The 19,610-nt window shown below is 43.2% G+C and overlaps 1 protein-coding gene across 3 annotated transcripts in view; it reads left to right on the forward strand.

The window, feature by feature from the left end:
- The window catches only part of ST6GAL1 (ST6 beta-galactoside alpha-2,6-sialyltransferase 1), a 147,852-nt gene that overhangs the window by 66,407 nt on the left and 61,835 nt on the right, over positions 1 to 19,610 (forward strand). Inside the window, exon 1 of one of the 3 annotated variants that reach the window (XM_032171873.2) lies at positions 689 to 1,071. The exons of the other annotated variants lie outside the window; for them this stretch is intronic. The gene's annotated coding sequence lies outside the window, so the exon portion shown is untranslated. Of the gene's footprint in view, positions 1 to 688; positions 1,072 to 19,610 lie in introns of those variants that run through there. 3 annotated transcript variants of the gene reach the window in all.

The following is a 19,610-nucleotide window of genomic DNA, read 5'->3' on the forward strand; positions in this document are numbered from 1 at the left end:
GAGGCTGAGGTGGGTGGATCACCTGAGGTCAGGAGTTCGAGACTAACCTGGGCAACATGGCGAGACCCCATCTCTACTAAACATACAAAAATTAGCCAGGCATGGTGGCTTATGCCTGTCATCCCAGCTACTGGGGAGGCTGACGCAGGAGAATAGCTTGAGCCCGGGAGGCAGAGGCTGCAGTGAGCCGAGATTGTGCCACTGTGCTCCAGCTTGGGTGACAGATAGAGACTCTGTCTTGAAAAAAAAAAAAAAGATTGTTTAATAAATGCTTTTAATCAATAGCTTCCCACAGGAGGGGACGCTGATTTGAGATATAATCTTTGGGTGAGGTGTGTGGCTGCACTGTCTCTGTATAGGTAGACACAGGCCCACAGGTGCAGCGGCCATATTGTCGGTGCGTGTTTACTCCCATCGCATGTACCATTCCTCTCACAAACACCTGCTTCCTGATCATTTGCCTTTTTAAATAAGAATATGATATTTGAGATTCTTTTATTCTCTTTAAATATTTGAATACAGAGTCTATTTGAAGGACTGGTATATTGAATAGCAGTAATATTTGAAGGACTAGTCAGCTGTAGAAGCCTTGACTTCAGATCTTCACCCAAGAAGTTTTGTGTATTTGCTTCTCCTGGGCCATTCAGATAGACAATTGCGTTTTTGATACAGTAGGAGTTTGCAGCTTAGCTTAATTAGAAATAATCTGGATCTTATTTTGGAATTGGGCAGAAACATGTTCTGATGTAGAAAAGCCTGCTCTGTTACCTACATGATGGCATAGCTTTGTGCTTTTCATGCTTTGTGGCCTTGGAAAGAGGTAGATAGAGTGTAGGTGGTTAGGAGTTGTTTCCTGGCTAAAAATAGGAACAGCATATTGTGAGACAGGAGCTTCTTCTCTCACAGTCTCTGTGCCAACAGCGGAGGGTTACGCATTTGCTGCAGGTGGTACTTAAGCTCCAAGAACTTACGGCACACCTGCTTGAGTGGATCACGGGTGAGCTGGAGAACCGGAACTAGCAAAGGCAAGAAGGCAACGGCGTTCCATCTGTGGAAGGACCTACCAACCAGGTATCTCTGGTGACAGGGCTCATCTCATAGGTGGCCCACTGTGCATCATACCCTGATGTTTTCTTTGCATTACGTGCTGTAGAATTTCAGGCTCATGCATACCTTTCTGCTCTCCTGTTTTGCAGATGTCTGCGCTGTAGAGTCCTTCCTGTTGGCCACTACATACGTGTCCCCCGCTTCTTGCCCCTCTCTGCTTGGGTCTCGGCTACACTGGTGCCCTGCTTGGGCCACTGGAATGTGGACCCACTTTCCACCATGTATTGCCAGTTTGTTTCCAAGGCCATCTCCACTTTGAGCTTCTTGATGACCACCTCACACAGCACACTTGGTCTGTGTGGTGGTTTGAGGGGTTCTGTCTGTCCACTGTGCTTTGGCTGTGTTGGAGGCGGGCAGGTGGGAAGGAAGAAGTGTGTTCTTGGGGAAATTTGTTTTTAGAGACATGAGACATGGAAAATAGTTAAGTAATAATATAAAATGGGAGGCATGGACTATCAGAGGAGGCAGGCAGGACTGCCCAACCTCCTCACTGGGCACTTTACGCTACTTCCTCCTGACCTCTATAGTCCTTTGCATTTATCAAGCACTGTCATACGTGTTATCTCATGCAATGACCAGGGTGTCACCCCCTGTTTTGTAAGTGACAAAACTGTCACTCAGAGGGATGAAATGACATGCTAAAGGTCATCTAGTTAGTAATGGTAGAATCAGGGCTGGAGCCCAGTCTTCTAAGTCTAGTTCCTATTCTACTCTTCATCATCTGTCTCAGGATGGTAAACTGAGGCCTGGAAAGGAGAAGGAACTCACCCAGCCTAAAGATTAAGGGCTTTAGGCTGGCCACGGTGGCTCATGCCTCCCAACATTTTGAGAGGCCGAGGTGGGAGGATTGCTTGAGTCCAGGAGTTTGAGCCCAGCCTGGGCAACATAGTAAGACACTGTCTTTACAAAAAATAAAGAAATAGCCAGGTGTGGTAGCACACACCAGTAGTCACAGCTACTCAGGAGGCTGAGGGGAGACGATCACTTGAGCCTGCGAGATCGAGGCTGCAGTGAGCCGCAACGGAATCGTTGCACTCCAGCCTAGGACAGAGTGAGTCGCTGTCTCAAAAAGAAAAAAAAAAAAAAGATTTTAGACAGTGCTGACGATACTGAGACAATGCTGACTGGTGAGTGGGGACGGAGAAATGAAGAACTAACATTGTGCAGAACTGTGTTCTCAGCCAGTGCTATCTAATGGAAATAGAAAGCAAGCCACAAGTGTGGGCTGCATACATAGTTTTCAAATTTGTAATAGACACATTAAAAAAGCAAAAAGAGGCCGGGCATGGTGGCTCATGCCTGTAATTCCAGCACTTTGGGAGGCTGAGGCAGGAGGATCACTTGAGCCCAGGAGTTAGAGACCAGCCTGGGCAACACCCTGTCTCTATTATTATTTTTATAAAATTTAATTAAAAAAATGGAAAGTAAAAAGAAACAGATGAAATTAATTTAAACAATATAAACTACACAGGGGTTAAGGGCACTAGCTCCCTGTGCAGTTGAAAATCCATGTATATTTTCTGAAAGTAGACTCTGAAAAATAAGAAAAAGAAAGAAAATCCACGTGTAACTTTTGACTCCCCCTAAACTTAATACGAATAGCCTACTGTTAACCAGAAGCCTTACTGATAACATAAAAAATTGATGAACCCATATTTTACATGTTATGTGTTTTATATACTGTATTCTTATAATAAAGTAAGCTAGAGTAAAGAATGTTAGTAGGAAAATCATAAGAAAGAGAAAATGTATTTATTATTCAATAAGTGGAAGTGGATCCTCATAAAGATCTTCATCCTCATCATCTTCACATTGGGCAGGCTGAGGGAGGGGGAAGAGGGGGTTGGGTTTGTTTCAGGAATGGCAGAGGTAGAAGGAGGGCGAGGGAGAGGCAGGAGAGACAGGTACACTCATTGTAACTTTTATGAAAAACATCTGCATATAAATGGAACTGTGCTGTTTAAGGATCGACTGTATTTTATTTAACTCAATATATTCAAAATACTCTTACTTTCTCATGTAATCATAAAATTACGAATCATACTTTCTACATTCCTTTTTCCATAAGAAATCTTCGATGTGTATATTTACGCTTAGAGCACATCTCATTTGGCCTAGCCACATCTGGCTAATGGCTGTTGCATTGTGGAGCCCAGTTCTAAGCATTTTACGTATATTATTTCACATAGTTCAACAATCACGTGAAAAGTTTATTACAGTGCTACCTAATGGTTGAGGAAATGAAGCGCAGAGAGGTTAGGTAACTTGCCTGGGGGGCACGAAGCTGGAAAGCAACAGAGCTGGATCCTGGCCTCTCCTTCCTCTTCCCACTGTGGCCAACTGCCAGCCGACCAGGAAGGGGGCTCGGGGGCAATGCAGAGGTAGCTAATTTCCAAACTATTGTTAAACTTGCTCTTGTGGAGGCAGCTGGTCCTGAGGAAGTAAAGGGAATCCTCCTTTTTAGATGCATATGCAAAAGTTAAGGGAATCCTTTCATAGGCAGGAAGCCTCTGTCCAGGGACATGGGACCATTAACACCGCTCTCCTCTTAGAAGGCGTGTGTCATTCAAGGTGAGAATGCATAGATAGGAACAGCTCAGCTGTGCCAGGGCCAGGCCGTTATGGGTGCTGAATAAATGTGTTTCTGTCCCCTATGCTAAGGCAAGACATCCGGGGAAGAAGTAGGCCCAGATTTGTCGCCTTCAAGGAAGACTACTATAATCTCTTTTTTTTTTTTTTTTTTTTTGAGACGGAGTCTCACTCTGTCGCCCAGATTGGAGTGCAGTGGCGCGATCTCGGCTCACTGCAAGCTCCGCCTCCCTGGTTCACGCCATTCTCCTGCCTCAGCCTCCCGAGTAGCTGAGACTACAGGAGTGCACCACTGCGCCTGGCTAATTTTGTATTTTTAGTAGAGATGGGGTTTCACCATGTTAGCCAGGATGGTCTCGATCTCCTGACCTCATAATCCTCCCGCCTCGGCCTCCTAAAGCGCTGGGATTACAGGCATGAGCCACCGTGTCCAGCCAAGACTACTATATTCTAATGGAGGGTAAGTGGAGTAGGAGGGCCATGTGCGTGCTCTGGGGGCAACAAACTTGGTGTTAAACTTGTTTTTCTTGTTTTAGTCACAAACATTATGACAGCAGTAAAGATACACTTTTATTTATTTATATATTTTTTTAGAGACAGAGTCCCTTTCTGTTGCCCAGGCTGGAGTGGCTATCGTAGTTCACTGCAGCCTTGAACTTGTGGGCTTGGGACCCTCCTGTCTCAGCCTCCTGAGTAGCTGGGAATATAGGCGTGTGCTATCACACTGAGCTATTTTAAGAACATTTTTGTAGAGTATGTTGGCCAGACAGATCTTGAACTTCTGGCCTCCAGCATTCCTCCTGCCTTGGCCTCTCAAGGTGATGGGATTCATAAGCATGAGTCATGGTGCCCAGCCAAGATACATTTTAAAAATCCTGCCTCCTGACACATTACTGTTCACTTGTAACAACAGTCCCTTGTAATCATAGTCTGTTTGAAAGCAAGCTTTTAATATAATTACAATTTTAGTGTTGATCAAGAGTTTATTTTGGGCCGGATGTGGTGGCTCACGCCTGTAATCTCAGCACTTTGGGAGGCCGAGGTGGGCGGATCACCTGAGGTCAGGAGTTCGAGACCAGCCTGGCCAACATGGTGAAACCCCATCTCTACTAAAAATACAAAAAAAAAAAAAAAAAAAAAAAAAATTTAGCGGGGCGTGGTGGAGGTGCCTGTAATCCCAGCTACTCGGGAGGCTGAGGCAGGAGAATCGCTTGAACCTGGGAGGCCGAGGTGGCAGTGAGCCAAGATTTTGCCATTGCACTCCAGCCTAGGTGACAAGATTGAGACTCTGGCTCAAAAAAAAAAAAAAAAAAAAAGTTTATTTTGTTTCTCTCGTTATCATAAACATTGTTTTTCATCTTTATAGTGCATGTCATGTGTTAACAGCTTCATAGGCAATCACGGACTTCTGGATCACAATTTTGCTTGTTCCTATGGCTAGATATTTAGGTTGTTCCAAATTTTCTCAGCATTACATTTGATGCTACAGTAGGCACCCAAAAATTTATGTTTCTTTTCTGTTTTTCAACTATTGTTGGTTGTTCTGAGGTATTTTCATAAGGTTTCACTTCTGTTTTCCAAGCCATGAGTGATACATGAGCACAACCGTTTTGCTATTAATCACCAGCATTGGGTGTGAAAATTTACTCAAAGTTTTGCTAAATTTAACTGGAGTAGAAATGGGCCAAACATTTGTATGTACTTCCCCAGATGCTTTTTAGAACACTGCCTGTGTAACTGACCAGAGTGTCAGGGGAGGCCATCGTTGGCAGAAAGGTGCCTTCCTTGGGAGAAGGTGGGTTGAACAGTTTTTCTTTGCAGATTAATGGTGAGAGCCAAACCCGAAGACCCACAGATTTCAAGCTGGCCATGTGGCTTCACTAAGTTTGGCCTCAACTTCCCACAGTGGCACAGAAGCAGGGTAGAACTCAGTGTTCCTACCCGAACACTGGACATTCTGAAATGTCCACAGCCCAGGGAAAGGGATGACCTGCATGTCACTTTCCATACCCTCCACTGCACATAGATCTGTCTCAGGCATTGAATCAGAGGGATGTGTGACTTTAGACAAATTATTTTACCTCTCTCTGCCTCTTTCTTCATCTAAAATCAGGTGACAGCAATGTCTCCCTGTAGTATTGCAGTGGGGATTAAATCTGTTAATACTTGAAAAGTGCTGAGATCAGCGCCTGGCACATAATTAGTACTCAATAACTGTTGTAAACATGGGTTTGGATCTCACTTCCAGTGCTTTCCAGAGGCCCACTTTGGTCAAATGGCTGACCTTTCTGGACTTCAGCTTCGTCTGTAAAATGGGATTATGGCATCTACTTCAGCAGCATGTTAGGGGTTTAAGTGAGAAAATGCATTTCACACAGTGTCCTGCACATAAAGGGCCCACCATAAATGTAACGAAAAACAAACAAATGGCCAGGTGCGGTGGCTCACTCCTGTAATCCTAGCTCTTTGGGAGTTCGAGGCGGGCAGCTCACGAGGTCAGGAGTTTGAGACCAGCCTGGTCAACATGGTAAAACCCCGTCTCTACTAAAAATACAAAAATTAGCCGGGTGTGGTGGCAAGCACCTGTTATCCCAACTACTCAGGAGGCTGAGGCAGGAGAATTGCTTGAACCCGGGAGGCGGAGGTTGCAGTGAGCCGAGATCACGCCACTGCACTCCAGCCTGGGCAACAGAGTGAGACTTTGTCACAAAAAGAAAACCCCAAAAACAAAACAAACAAACAAACAAACAATGTTTTTAGCTTTATTTTCTACTCTACCAAAGAGAGAGCTTTGTTGCCTTACATTGGTGTTGTAATTAGCTCTTAGATCTGACCATACTATCTGTTATGGTGTATTTTTAAGTCCACATTCTAGGTTTAAGGCCATCATGAAACAAATGGGAGGCAAATCAACATTTTCATCTGTCTGAAGCTTTTAATATAATTTTGTTTTGGAGATGAATGAGCTCATAATTTTCCACAAAGAAGGGATGATATTTCATATACTTATTAGTTTAGTGATTTCCCTCCCACACTTAGTGTCAAAAGAAACTGTCAGGTTTATGGAAGCTATCAAATGTTTCTTTATGCTCAGCAGCACAGATCAAAGTTGTCTACATGATAAGGTAAAAAACATATTTTTTAGGAAATGCAAAGAAATGACCCAAAAGGCCCTTGAGCACAACTCATTCCTCTCCCTGGTCTGTCCAACTTTCCCTCGTCTTCTTTTCTGAGCTGAGACACGTCTCCCCGGCAGCCTCCCTGAACCATCCAGCCTGGGAGCTGGGTCCTCTGAATGGTGAGCCACTCTGCAGCTGTCATGTCCTCCTCCCTGCCCCTTTCTGGAGATAGAGGCATTTATGGAGTGCTGAGATGTTCAGGCCCGGTGTTAGGTAATGGGTGTTTGTTGGCTGAATGAATAAACTTGTAAAAATCTTCCTGTGATGATAGAAGCGTGTATAATAAAGACAGGTGGATTTGCAAAGCCAAACAAGAAGAAGAGAGGTGCCATTATCTGCTCAGGCTAAGGAAAACTCAGTGTAGTCATTACGTCTGGAAAATGCCAAGGACTTCTTTCCCTCATTTTTCACGTGGCCTTGCACTCTGTGAGGTCCTGGCTGGGAGGTTCATTGTGGCTTTCTTGCCGCTAAGCAATCTCCTCTCTGCCAACATCTCCTCAATTCCTGTCTGTGCCAGTTACCTTTGCCTAGTATTTGGGGTGAGGAAAGTTCTGTGATTTGTCTGTTTCTGTTTCCAGGTGAAATCTCAACTCTGGGCATATCAGCAGAAAGGGTTCTGAAATGTCCCTTGATTCAGATGATTCTGAATCAATAGCATGTATGTGTGTGTGCATAATTACCTTTATCCAAAAAATTCTACATTATAATTCTTTAAAAGCACAGATTCACAAATTATTAAAAAGTATATTTTGTATGCTATTTACGGTAGCAAAATATCAAATGCAAGAAGCAAGTTTAATTAAAGATAGGCAAGACATTTTACTGAAGACTATAAAACATTAGTAAGAGAAATGAAACAATGGCTTATGCAATTATGGGAACTGACAATTACCAAGATCTGCGGCTGGCAAGGTGGAGGCCCAGGAGCACCAATGGTGCAGTTCCAGCCTGAGTCCAAAAGCCTGAGAACCAGGGAAAGCCAATGGTGTAGTTTTAGTGCAAATACCAGTTGACTTAGGGCCTTTCAGTTTGAGTCCAAAGGCAGGGGGTAAAAAACCCCAAAACCAAACCAAACCGAACCAACAACAAGAAAATCAGTGCCCCAGCTCAAGGCAGTCAGACAGGAGGAGCTCCCTCTTACCTGTGGGAGGGTCAGCCTGTTTTACTGTATTCAGGCCTTTAACTGATTGGATAAGGCATGAGAGAGGGGGCAATCTGCTGTACTCAGCCTGCTGATTCCAATGCTAATTTTATCCAAAACAACCTCATTGAAACACCCAGAATATTTGACTAAATATCTGGGTACTCTGTGGCGCAGCCAAGTTGACACATAAAATCAGCCATCACCATCAATTTGGGGGAAAATTGACATTTTAACAAAATTGAATCTTTCAGTTGATAAACATGGTATATACCCCCCATTTATTTAGATCTTTTATTTCTCTCACTAGTGTTTTGTAGTTTTCCGTAAAAAGTCTTGCCTATCTTTAATTAAATTTGCTTCTTGGCATTGGATACTTTGCTACTGTAAATAGTATATAAGAGATATTTTCCAATAATTTGTGAAATTGTGCTTTTCAAGAATTATAATGGAGAATTTTTATGAGAAGGATAATTGAAAATCCGTCAGAGAGCAGTGAAGTTTAGGAACTACCATTTTGGACATAACCATACATCATTAATAAAATATTCCTTACATCCCTATGCTACTTTATTATTGCCAAAACATTTTTTTTTCCTCTGGGCCTCATAAGGGTTCTTAGAAAGGGACAGAAGAACTATTATTTCTACTTTCATACAAGGAAATGTGGCCTCAGGGATTGATGTGGTTTGAATATATGTCTCCACCAAATCTCATGTTGAAATGTAACCCCCAGTGTTGGAGGTGGGGCCTGCTGGGAGGTGTTTGGGTCATGGGGGTGGATCTTTCATGGCTTGGAGCTGTCCTCACAACAGTGAGTTCTCGTGAGATCTGGTTGTTTAAAAGTGTGTGGCACCTCCCCCTCCACTGCCTCTTGCTTTTTCTTTTGCCGTGTGATGTGCCTGCTTCTGCTTCACCTTCTGCCATAACTGAAAGCTCCCTGAGGCCTCCCCAGAAAGTGAGCAGATGCTGGCACCGTGCTTGTACAGCCTGCAGAGCTGTGAGCCAATTAAACCTCCTTTCCCTATAAATTACCCAGTCTCAGGTATTTATAGCAATGGAAGAGCAGACTAACACAGGGAGACTATCTAAAAGTCCTATGACTAGCAAGTGGCAGAGCCAGCCTCAGAGCCCAGGACTTTTCCCAAGAGAGAGGTCCTGCTTCTGATACCAAAGTTTTTCTATAGAAAGATGGCCTTTTATAAGCATTACCGAGAACATACCTCCAGGTGCCCGGGAAGAATCTCCTGCCTGTAGCCTCCATAGGCAGTGTAGGAGGAAGGGAAGAAGACAGCAGAGTGGACCAAGGAAACAACATGTAATACACTAGAATCGGGAGCGAGAATGGTGTCCTGTTAGCCTGTATAGCACTTTCATGCCATTAAGAACGGGTGCCCTTTCAGCCAGGACCAGATGCCATTATGCAGTGAACAACTTGTCAGTCATATGTGACATCCCAGAGAGAAAACAACAAATACAGAAACCTTACTTATTCAGGAATTAATTATTGATGAGGAAGCTAAGTTGGTGTTTCTTTCCTTTAGAGAAATTGATTGAAAATACTTTCAAGATGATTCAAAGCTAAAAGAGAAGAAATCGTCTTTCTTTCTTCTCCCTTTTACACCCTTTCTATCTTCTATCCTTTCTCTTTCTCCTCTTCTTCCTTTCATTACTCAGCACTTATTGAGTGCCAGCGCATGAAAATGCAGAGATGAATGAGGTGGCATCTCTCCCTAGGAGCTTCTAAGTCTTACAAACTTTTTTGACTGCCACCATCAATAAGAAGTACATTTTATGGTATTGCAGTTATTTTTTTAGGTCTTTCTTTTTTAAGGGTTATATATTGAAACATTTATGAATGAAATGATGAGTTCAGGATTTGTTTCAAAATCTAGGGATATAGGCGTGAGTGGAGTATACACAAAACAGGATTGACCATGAGTTGATAATACTGAAACTGGTCATGGGTCTGTGGGGGTTCAATATCTGTCATCCATGTTTCTTTTTCTTTTTCTTTTTTTTTTTTTTTTTGAGACGGAGTCTTCGCTCTTTTGCCCAGTCTGGAGTGCAGTGGCGCGATCTCAGCTCAGTGCAAGCTCTGCCTCCCGGGTTCACGCCATTCTCTTGCCTCAGCCTCCCCAGTAGCTGGGACTACAGGCGCCCGCCGCCACGCCCGGCTAATTTTTGTGTTTTTTAGTAGAGACGGGGTTTCACCATGTTAGCCAAGATGGTCTCGATCTCCTGACCTCGTGATCTGCCCGCCTCGGCCTCCCAAAGTGCTGGGATTACAGGCGTGAGCCACCACGCCCGGCATCTGTCATCCATCTTTCTAATGATCTATTTGAGACAAAAGTTTCATGAAGCTCTACTTTCTCTTATTACATGCAGTGGATTCTGATATTTTAAAATCTTGTTTATTCTCTTTTTAAAAACCTGGTCCTTGTGCCCTAAATTGTTTTTGAGATCCACTGATGGAAAATAATACATATTTTGAAAAACACTGGTGTATTGAGGGAGAGAGGGACCTATAAAATAATTGATTACTGTCACCCAGAAAGTGCTACTAGAATATGGTCAGAGGGCTGTGGGAGCACACAGAAGGGAAGGACCGACCAACAGGGTCCTGGGGAGTCTGGGAAAGCCCTTCAGTAATTTGCCTGGAAGAGGAGACATACGCATCTTTGACAAGATGGTGGGGGGATATCTGACCTTGAGGATGAGGGAAGTGGTGCAAGTGGGGTGAGCCAACCTGAGTTCAGTATGGCTGGAATGTGAGGGCTGTTGGGGAGTGGCAGGAAATGAGGTTACAGATAGCAGCAGCAGCAAAAGTCACTAGTTTTCTGGGACAGCCTAAGGAATTTAGATTTTATCTGTGTTTCAGGGAACCATTGGAGGGTAAACTGAGAAATGACCCAGTTCCATTTGCCTCTTACAGAGATCATTCTGTCAGCTTCGTGTAGATAGACCAGTCTACCTCTGTGGTCATGATTTAGAACATAAAACCTAGACCCAAAGGAGAGCCAGTCTGGCAGCCAGATCTAACCTACCTCATGTAATTATGTCCCCACTCTGCCACATGACTTCTCAGATCTACACAGAACACAAATTGGGCTTTTTCAAGTATTTATCAAAACAAAAATTATGGTCACTTTCAAGACATAGTAAGAGGTGGAAATAGAGCCAATTCCCTGTGTGCTGCTTTCCCCTTTTCCCTGCATAGGGTTCTCTAATCTGTAGAGTTATGGCAACCTGTGAGAGATTCGCAACAATCACCTACAGTGTGGCATTTTTCTAGGTGCTTTACAACTATTAACTCACTTAATCTTCATAATAATTCTATGTGGTAAGTATTATTATTATTATTAGTTTCATTTCATAGATGAGGAAACTGAGGTAACAAGAAGTAAGTGACTTGTCTAAGGTCACACATCTAGCAATTAGCAGAGCTGCAATTTTGGCAATCTGGCCCCAAAGTCCACTTTTAACCACCATTGTGCTTCTTGATTAAGTTTGATTTCATTCCAGTCATCTCCTTGGACGCAGATGTTTGAACAAAGACAATTGTGAAAAAAATGTGGCTTTAAGTTTTATTCTCAAGATTGCCAAATCCCTTTCTTCCCTAATGAGGGGAAGAGGAAAGTTTTCTAGCTGGGAGAAAAAGGATGGCTTCTTAGAAGGAAGTGGTATTTTAGTGGAGTTTTGAAACATGGGTGAGAAGTAAATTGCTGAGAAGGATGAGTTGCTAGTACAGCCAAGATGAAATAATCCAACCACAATCTCTACCAGTGTTTACAACAAAAAGCTGAATAGGATGCATAAAACCACATGAGAACTCTGAAAAGTAATAGCAGGCAGGCAGAGTACTGGGTTCAAAACTTGAACAATGACTCACAATGAACATGGATTTGCAGAACAGTGTGGAAAGCTAAGAGTCCGAGATAACTCCATCTTTCTAGCTAGAGGAAGCGGGAGGGGAAAAGCCACTGGAAGCCAGAGTGTGAAGAAATCCCTGAGAGGAGAGAGCTGGAAAAAGGGATCCACAAATTGGACTGACGAAAGTCCTGGGCATACTACAAGGTGTGCATGCATGGAACAGACCCAGGAGGCACAGAAGAGGTTTTGAGAATCTATGATATTAACAACCACCCAAGTCCCAGACAAACTCTTGAATGGAGCATGTGACAGATTGACTCAAATGGCATACCAAAAGCTTTGAAAACTGATCTGACACTGGAGCTAACACTCATAAAAAGCGAGACAGTACTTTCAGTCCGAACCTAAGTGGATTAATTTCCTGGTAAAACAAACAAACAAACAAATAAACATTTTTCAGATGACTTTTAACAGCGTCCAGAGTCTCACAACGTGATATTAAGAAATCCAGGATACAATTCAAATTTACTCAATATCAAAACAACTCGGAAAATCTAAACAGTACTCAAAGGAAAAGACAATTCAATAGGCAGTAACACTGAAATGACTTAGATCATGAAATTATTAGACAAATAACTTAAAGTAGGTATGACCATTCTCCACTCTTGAAATTAATGGAAAGATAGAAGTTCTCAGCAGAGAAATAGAAACTGCAGAATAATCAGATAGAAATTTTAGACCTGAAAAGATGATATGGGCTCAGTAGCGGAATAAAGATAACAGAGAAAAGAGTCAGTGAACTTGAAGGTAGATCAATGGAAAGTATACACAATGAAATATACATTATGAAACAAAAAAATTGGAGGAAAATGAAAAGCCTTTCATGGTACTGTGGGACAATGTCAAAAGTCTGAAACTTCTTGGTATTGGCATTCCATCTCAGAAGGTAAAAAGAAAAATACTGGTGCAGAAAAAAATATTTGGAGAAAGAATGGCTGAAATAGTTTCAAATTTAAAGAAAAACATATCTTTACAATTTGAAGAATCTCAGTAATTTCAAACAGGATAAATTTAATGACAACTCCTCAGCCACCTCATAAGAAAACTTCTAAAAACCAAGGATTAAAAAACATTAAGAGCATTAAAATATGACACATTATACATAAGAAAAGGGAAGGCAGAAAAGAGAAAGGAAGGAATCAAGAAGGAGAGAAAGAGAGAAAAAAGAGAAAAGGAAAGGAAGGAAGGAAGGAAGGAAGGAAGGAACCTATTCCAATGACTGTCGACTTCTCATCCAAAACCATGGTGGCCAAAGGCAAAGATAGTGAAACCCCATCTTTAGAGTGCTGGAAGAAAAAAAAAAACTATCCACCCAGAATTTTATATCCAGAAAAAATATTCTTTGGGAGTGAAAGCAAAATAAAGATATTTTCAGGTGATGGAAAACCAAGAGGCTTCATTTCCAGATCTCCTCTTAAAGAAATACTAATGGAAGTTTTTCAACCTGAAGGGGAGCTGTACTAGAGGAAAAGTTAAAACTTGAGGAACAAAAGAAGAGCAGGAGAAATAATAAATATCTAATACATTCCCCTTGACAAAAATACACACACACAAATATAAATCTCATGACATGGGTAACTACAAACTACTGTTAATATTTTAGATTTATTTCCTTCAAGTCTTTTTTTTCTGTGAATATGTGTTTCTCTTTTTCTTTTTTGGTTTTTCTCTGTCTCTTCCTTTCATGTGGACATTTCATAACATATTTAAATATTCCTTTTTGTTGGGATTTGAGGTTGTTTCAGGTTATGCATGGACTGAAGTGAAACTGCAGTCTTTGGCAGCATTTCTGATAATTCTTTTTTGGAGATAGAATTACTGAATTAAAAGAGGATGGACATTTTTAATGCTTTGATTCTATTTGTGAAATTGCTCACCCTCCCTCCCGTCTTTTCTTTTTTCCTTCCTTACATCCCCTCTTTCTTCCTCCCTTTTCCTTTCAACTAAAATTACATACTATATAGTTTTATAATATTCTTTATTTATTCACACTACATTGTGAGCATTTTCCTGTTTTGTTAAAAAGTCAATAATTAAAAAAACTTTTAAGTTGATAATGGTACTATGGTCATATTTTTTTAAAGGTACGTAATTACATATTTATGGATAGAATGATATGTCTGGGATTTACTTAAAATACTTAGGGATAGATGGCTATTAATAAAACATTATTGACCATGAATTGATAATTGTTGATGCTAGGTAATCGATACATGGTGGTTCATTATTACTGCTTTCTATAGTTTTCTATATGAGTGCAATTTTTTATTTTAAAACTTTATCTGAGTGTGGTGGTATGTGCCTGTAGTCCTAGCTACTTGGGAGGCTGAGGAGGGAGGATGGCCTGAGCCCAGGAGCTCAAGGCTGCAGTGAGCTATCACTGTGCCACTGTCCTCCAGCCTGGGCGACAGAGCGAGACCCAGTCTCTAAAAATAAGTAAGTGAATAAATGTTTTAAAAGTAAAAACTGTAAGAAATTTTTATTAATGTTATTTTTAATTGTTCAATCATAACCCATTGTGGCTGGGCGTGGTGACTCACGGCTGTAATCCCAGCACTTTGGGAGGCTGAGGCGGGTGGATCATGAGGTCAGGAGTTCAAGACCAGCCTGGCCAAGATGCTGAAACCCCGTCTCTACTAAAAAATACAACAATTAGCCAGGTGTGGTGGTGGGCACCTGTAATCCCAGCTACTCAGGAGGCTGAGGCAGGAGAATCATTTGAACCCAGGAGTCGGAGGTTGCAGTGAGCCGAGATCACGCCACTGCACTCCAGCCTGGGCAACAGAGTGAGACTCCGTCTAAAAAAAGAAAAAATTATAACCCATTGTGTGGACATTTCATAACGTATTTAACTTGTCCTCTTTAGTTGGGAATTAAAGTTATTTCAGGTTATGCATGGGCTGACATAAAACTGCAGTCTTTGCTTCTCTAAATAGTTCCTTTTTTGAGATGGAATTACTGGGTTAAAAGAGAATGGTCATTTTTAATGCTTTTGAATATATTTAATCAAATTGTCCTTCAGAGAAGACGTTCCATGTTATTTTTCCATGAGTTACTTAAAAGTGACCTTGTCAGCTCTATTGTAATTTTTTAGTCTCTTAATTTGGTGGGGGAAAGTGTATGTTATTATTTTAATTGAATTTCTTTTATTTCCAGTGACATTGAATCCCCAGCCTGTCACTGAATTGGTTCCCACCTGTTTAGGGAGGAGGCAGAGAAGAGTAGAAGAAAAAGGATTGATTTATTTTTTGAGATGGAGTTGTCCAGGCTGGAGTGCAGTGGTGTTGTAATGCCCAACCTTGTTTTCACTAACCCTGTTTTTAGACTCTCCCTTTTCCTCTAATGACCTAGCCTTGTTCCCACCTGAATAGACTCTCCCTTAGCTAAGAGAGCCAGACAGACTCCATCTTGGCTCTTTCACGGGCAGCCCCTTCCTCAAGGACTTAACTTGTGCAAGCTGACTCCCAGCACATCCAAGAATGCAATTAACTGATAAGATACTGTGGCGAGCAATATCCGCAATTCCCAGGAATTCGTCTGATTGATAACGCCCAAAGCCCTGCGTCTATCACCTTGTAATGGTCTTAAAGCCCCTGCACCTAGAACTGTTTACTTTCCTGTAACCATTTATCCTTTTAACTTTTTTACCTACTTTATTTCTGTAAAATGATTTTAACTAGACCCCCCTCCCCTTTCTAAACCAAAGTATAAAAGAAAATCTAGCCCCTTCTTTGGGGCCGAGAGAACTTTGAGTGCTAGCCGTCTCTTGGCCGCCGGCTAAAGAAACAGACTCTTAGTTCGTCTCAAAGTGTGGCGTTTTCTCTAACTCGCTGAAGTACAACAGTGTGACCTCTGCCTCCCAGATTCAAGTGATTCGCTTGCCTCAGCCTTCTGAGTAGCTGGGATTACAGGCATATGCCACCATGCCCGGCAAACTTTTGTATTTTTAGTAGGGATAGGGTTTCGGCATGTTGGCCAGGCTGGTCTCGAACTCCTGACCTCAAGTGATCCGCCCACCTTGGCCTTCCAAAGTGCTGGAATTACAGGCGTGAGCCACCGTGCCCGGAGAAAAAGGATTTATTTTCTCTTCCTCATTCTTCACTTTGAAGATGACAGGCAAACACAGACAGATCCCGGATTCAAATCCTGGCTCTGCAAGTTACTAGTTACTGATTTTGTACCTTTATTCTTCTGACCCTCAGATTTTTTACTGAAGAAATCAGTGCAATCATGAACTGTGAAGTAATAGACATTTATAGAGAAGATGCCTGGGGTGCAATGGTCATTCTGAAAATGGTAGCTTTTGTTGTCCTTGGGAAGCTGAGGCTCAGGATGTGAAACAACCTCCTGCTCTTTTTCAGAGGCGGCAAGGAGCTCAGAGCTAGGTTCCTTCACACAGGGAAGGCCCCTTGCAGGAATGGCTGCTGGTGTCTGTGTCATCACCTCTTTACCTTTTATTCTTCCAGCCTCCCGGCTCTGCAGTCTTTCATTCCCTGCTGGGCGTGAAGGCAGCTATCACAGGCCAGGAAATTCATGTTAGGGAATTGGGTCATCTTAGGGAACTAATTCAAATTGCTAATGGTATTATTTGATTCCGTGGAAATGCACCTTGCAGTACTTGATTCAGAGGAGTGGGTTGAATTTCGGGAGGGTTTGTTTGACATTGTCTCATTTTACTCTCTGGAGCAGGATCCAGACCTGGAACGCTGTCTTTCCAGGGCAGCCTAGCCAAGCTATGGTCTCTGCCTCAATTTATCACCTTCTCCCCAGGCCTCACATCTTCCTCGCCACTCACTCTTTGCCCAGGCTCTGGTCATCTATGTTAGTCGTGCTCTTGCTACACATCTGCCACCTCTTTCAGAAGGTTGAGAGCAGCCAAAACAGAAATGGGAACTGTGGCTCTCAATAAAGCGTCTGCTCGCAGACCAAGAGAGAAGCGGGAGTGCTTGGTCTGTATTTACTGCATTTTTTTCTTTCTTTTTTTTTTTTTTTTTTTGAGATAGGGTCCCGCTCTGTCTCCCAGGCTGGAGTGCAGTGGCACGATCTCGGCTCACTGCAAGCTCCGCCCCCCGGGTTCAAGTGATTCTTCTGCCTCAGCCTCCTGAGTAGCTGGGATAACAGGTGTGCGTCACCATACCCGGCTAATTTTTATATTTTTAGTACAGACGGGGTTTCAATGTTGGTCAGGCTGGTCTTGAACTCTTGACCTCGTGATCCGTCCGCCTCAGCCTCCCAAAGTGCTGGGATTACAGGCATGAGCCACCTCACCCAGCCGCACTTTTTAAGGTTATTTGAACACCAAGCAAGTAGTGCTTCTGGGCCCAGGCTCGCAGATGAGGCCAGAAAACCCCACCACGCTCTCTCAGCCCTGAGCAAGGGTGCTGCTGATTGGGCGCAGAGGCATATCTCCTGAAATAAAGACTGGGTGCCAGGCCGTAAGGCTGCCAGCCTGCCCGTGATTTCTCTCTGGGACCATCTCAGTGATTTCCTGTTTTCTTCCCCTGAGCACATTCAGTGCAAGAGGTCTAAGCATGAGGGTGGGAGGTGCGGTGAGTTTGGCCTATTTTCCAAATGGGGGGGAAATCCAGGGAAGTCAGCAGGCTTCACTGTGAGGCGTCGGGTCTACCAGTGTTTCCTGTGTCAGGCCGTGAGCACCTGCTCTGTGGAAATGAAAGCAAATCTTCTCCACCAGGCAGGGGCTGCAGAGGGCTGACGGGTGAGGTGGAAGGGCTCAGGGAGAGTTTAACAATGTTGTGTTTTCGTCTTGATGATCACACAAAACTGATTGTGTACCAGTCACGATGACTTCAATTCATAATGGAGGAGACCTTTAGTGTCTTCAGTGTTTCTTGAACACTGTTTCTTTTTCCTCTTTAAAATGGGAGCGTACTTAATCTGTAAGCCTTATTTCCTATGGCTCTATAGAAGTGATGAAATAATAGCACTGTCTGGAGAGACTTAAAATAACAAACATTTCCTCTGCGCAGTTTAAAGGCTTCTGCCGTCTATTACTTCCCCTGTGCTTTCCCATAACTCTGTGAAATAGGGACTATTAAGCCTTTTTTTTCACATGAGGAAACAGAGACTCAGAGAAGATAAGTGACTTTTCTGAGGACACACAGTGATTTGGTTGGAGAGTTGGAGGACCTCATATCTGTACCCTGGTTTCAGGCTTTTTCTATTAGTTCAGTCTTCACAGTGACACCCCCTTGACCCTGCCTCCCACGAGGGTCCCACGTTCCTATTCTCTTTGCTGTGGAGCGGTGTTTGAAATAGCTAACACTAAAAGTGGCAACTATTGTTTTGTTTTGTTTTTGTTTTTGAGACAGGGTCACCCTCTGTCACCCAGGCTGGAGTGCAGTGATGCAATCTCGGCTCACTGCGACCTCCACCTCCTGGATTCAAGCGATTCTCGTGCCTCAGCCTCCTGAGTAGCTGGGATTACAGATGTGCGCCACCACGCCTGACTAATTTTTGTATTTTTAGTAGAGACGGGGTTTGACCATGTTGGCCAGGCTGGTCTCTAACTCCCGACCTCAGGTGGTCCTCTCACCTTGGCCTCCCAATGTGCTGGGATTACAGGCATGAGCCACCGCACCCGGCCACAAATACTGGCTTTGTTGAGATGAACATCAAGGTCTTGTGTTTAGCCAAAGATAAATACTGATTCATGACACTCCTGAAAATTTCATCTCATCCTTGAAAATGAAGACTTTTCACGCCCAACAGCGGTCAAGCCGGGCCTCAGCCTTCTGACCCTCCTCCCCTGCTTCCTGGCAGGTACAGGTTTGCCAGCTCCCATTTATTAAACACCTGGCATGTGCCAGGCACTGCACAATCCTTACTTCTAACCCTCACTGCAGTCCTGTGAAGTAGGTGCTTTTGCACACATTTTACAGATGAGGAAACTGAGACCCTGACTGTCATGTAATTTGCCTAAAATTGCATGCTGATTAATAATAAAGCCGGGATCCAAATCTAGATTTGTCTGACTCCAAGTCTTGGTGCAAATGAAATTTAGCACCATTCCTCCAAACTGAGCCTTGTCTGAGGGTCTTTTGCCTTCTCAGTCTTGGTCTTTGGTCCCCTTTAGTTTTTTCTGGGTCCACCGTTTTGAGCTCCCAGTTACCAGCCTCTTGATTGAATTGATTGACCTGGATGGATGTGGTCAAAACAGGTAAGTTCACAGCTCTGCCTTTCCCAGGCCTGCACTGGGGTGAGGTGTGGGGAGGGCAGGCAGCCCAGGGGCAGCTGTCTTCCTGCTTTGGGCCTGCTTCTTACATCTCCATCCTCCCAAGTCCACATTCTGTGCTTGGTCAGCATGCAGGAGTTGGGACTGTTTTGAGGACTTGCTTACGGGTTGTGGGGAGGGAAGGGCACTGGCATGATAGCAATACATTCCTGGGCAAGTCATCTGGCCTCTCCCAGCTGCGGTTCCTTCATCTATAAAATGTTGACACAGTGTGTCAGAATGTTGATGTTCTCGAGTGATTTTTCCTGAGATCTTTGCCAATTCTCAAATCAACATCCTTATGGTCATTGTTGCCAGGATCTCATTTACTGTGTACAGTAGCCTAAGAGGAGGCATTTTGTTCTTGCTTGACAGATGACAAAATCACACACATGCCACCAGGGCACATGATTCCCTCTTACACCGTAAA

Source organism: Hylobates moloch, unplaced genomic scaffold (assembly GCF_009828535.3).
Source record: "Hylobates moloch isolate HMO894 unplaced genomic scaffold, HMol_V3 SCAFFOLD_13, whole genome shotgun sequence".
Classification (NCBI taxonomy): Eukaryota; Metazoa; Chordata; class Mammalia; order Primates; family Hylobatidae; genus Hylobates; species Hylobates moloch.